The sequence below is a fragment of the Dromiciops gliroides genome, chromosome 2 (genome assembly GCF_019393635.1).
Source record: "Dromiciops gliroides isolate mDroGli1 chromosome 2, mDroGli1.pri, whole genome shotgun sequence".
Classification (NCBI taxonomy): Eukaryota; Metazoa; Chordata; class Mammalia; order Microbiotheria; family Microbiotheriidae; genus Dromiciops; species Dromiciops gliroides.
In genome coordinates this window covers 257,388,834-257,391,154 of record NC_057862.1, presented here as the reverse complement: position 1 = coordinate 257,391,154, position 2,321 = coordinate 257,388,834, and the positions used below count along the sequence as shown (strand labels likewise).

Genomic DNA, 2,321 nt, shown 5'->3' with positions numbered 1-2,321 from the left:
CCTTATGCCTAGTGCTAGGGATACAAATACTAAAGTGTAACAGTTTCTGCCCTCAAGGAGCTCATATTTTACTAGGGGACGCTAAACATCTATCAATAGGATATACACAAAAATACAGTGATAGGGGAGGGAGACAAATAACTGGAGGAACCAGACAAGGCCCCTTGAAGGAGTAACATTTTAACTGGGCCTAGAAGGGATATCTGGGTTCCAAGAGGCAAATATAAAGAAAGAGAGCATGAGATACAAGGTATGGAGGTTGCAGATGCAATGTCTTTTATAGGGAATAGCAAGTAGAATAGTTTGACTGGAATATAGAGTGTGTGAGGAGGAGGAGTGTTTAATCAGTCTGGAAAGATAAGCAGGAGACAGAATATGAAGGGATTTAAATGTCAAACAGAAACATTTGTACTTTATCCTAATGGCAATGGAGAACTATTGAAGCCTCTTGAATGGAGGAGTAACATAGTCACACCTACACTTTAAGGATTTTAATTTGGAAGCAGTGTGGAGGACTGTTTGGAGAGAAGAGAGGCTTAAATCAGGGATACCAATTAGAAAGCAGTTGCAGTATTCCAGAAAAGAGAAAAGACCCAAGCAGAAGGTAATGAGGGGTCTGATCTAGAGTGGTTGAAGTATGAATAGAGCAAAGGGGATGGATGCAAGGGATGCTGAGGAGGTAGAATTGACAAGATTAGTCACTGATTAAATACGGAGTGGGAAGAGGGAGAACAAAGAATTGAAGATGACTCATAGGTAGTAAGAGAGAATGAATGGAAGAATGGTGATGGTCTAGACAGAAATAGGGAAGTAACAAGAAGGGGAGGTTCAAGCAGTAAAGATAATGAATTCTCTTTCATTTTGGTTAATTTTGAGATGTCTCTGGAATATCTATGTAGAGATGCCAGTTAGGAAGTTAGAAATTCAGAACTGGGGACATGGGAGAGATAAAGTCTGCATATATAAATTTAGGAATTATCTGCATAGAAGTGATAACAGAATCCATGGGAATTTCTTGATGAGATCACTGAGAGAAAAAGTATAGAAAGAAAAAGAGGAAAGAAGCTAGCTCAGAGAGCCCTGAGTTAAGGGATTGGCAGGCGGGGGGTTGGGAGGGGGTAGGAGGGGGGGCACTGGGGGAGATGGAAAGATGTGAGGTCATGGTTAGATATGGAAATTTCAGAGTCATTTATTATGCAGATAGAACATTTCACCTTGATGATAAGATCAAGGCTATGAACATCTTATATGTGGTGGTGGTGGGGGTGAAACTGAAGATCATAGTAGTTAAGGAGATTTATAAACTGGGAATCAAAAATATTTTATCAAACAAGTTGAAATCCCCAAGTAAGGGCAGTATTTGAGGTAGAGATGAAGACTGCACACCAGTACTGGATTCCTAGAGAGTAGAGGAGAATAACCATAAGGATCTTTGTAGAGTGATATATTTGGCTGCATTGAAACTTAGAAAAGGAGAGGTTCTTTTTTTTTTAATGGTTTAATTTCACTTTTATTTGCATATTAATGTCACATTTACTCCCGTGCCATAAGCTTTTGTTTCTTCAGTTTCTTTTGGGATATCTTTTTCTTTTGAGCAACCTCCTCTTCTGGTTTAGGAACAATTTGTTCCTTTTCAGTCAGTATCATCTCAATATGGCAAGGGGAACTCATGTATGGGTTGATTCAACCAGGAGCCCTGTAAGTACACCATCTCATTTTGGGGGCCTTGTTAACCTGGATATGCTCAATGACAAGAGAAGCCACATCCAAACCCTTCAGTTCAGCATTACTTTCTGCATTTTTAAGCATATGCAGCAAGAACTCAGCACTCTTATTGGGCCAATGACCCTGTGTCCAACCCCACTGCTTAGCCTGGGCACACCTGCCAATTCCACCATTGTATCGATGGAAAGGAACACATTGTTTCTTCAATGCAACATCTTTCAAATACTTGGTAGCTTTTCAGATACGCATGCCCTTGATAGCTTGGGCTGTTTCACGGGTATTCTTGAAGTGGACCCTGAGATTTGAACCCCTTGACTTGCATGATTTTGTGGGGTTCTCTGGATCAAGAGATTACCTCACCATTTTAAATGATTACCTAGGATGGCTCAAGGGAAGAGAGCAAAGGAGAAGTTCTTAATGTTGGGGAGGACTTGTGGCAGTCAGGGTAAATGAAAAAAAATCCACACTGGATTAACCAATGGACAACCTTTAAACTCCATTGCTATTCAAGCATAGGTGTGAATAGAATGTGGGCAGGGTAGGGGAAAAGCCAATGGCAATAATCAACCTATGTTAAACCAGCACGAGCTCATGAT

General features: G+C 40.5%; 1 pseudogene; it reads right to left on the bottom strand.

Annotated features, from left to right (window-relative positions):
* Window positions 1–1,533: 1,533 nt before the first annotated feature.
* LOC122744223 lies at window positions 1,534–2,088 on the bottom strand (annotated as a pseudogene).
* Between the last annotated feature and the right edge of the window lie 233 nt (window positions 2,089–2,321).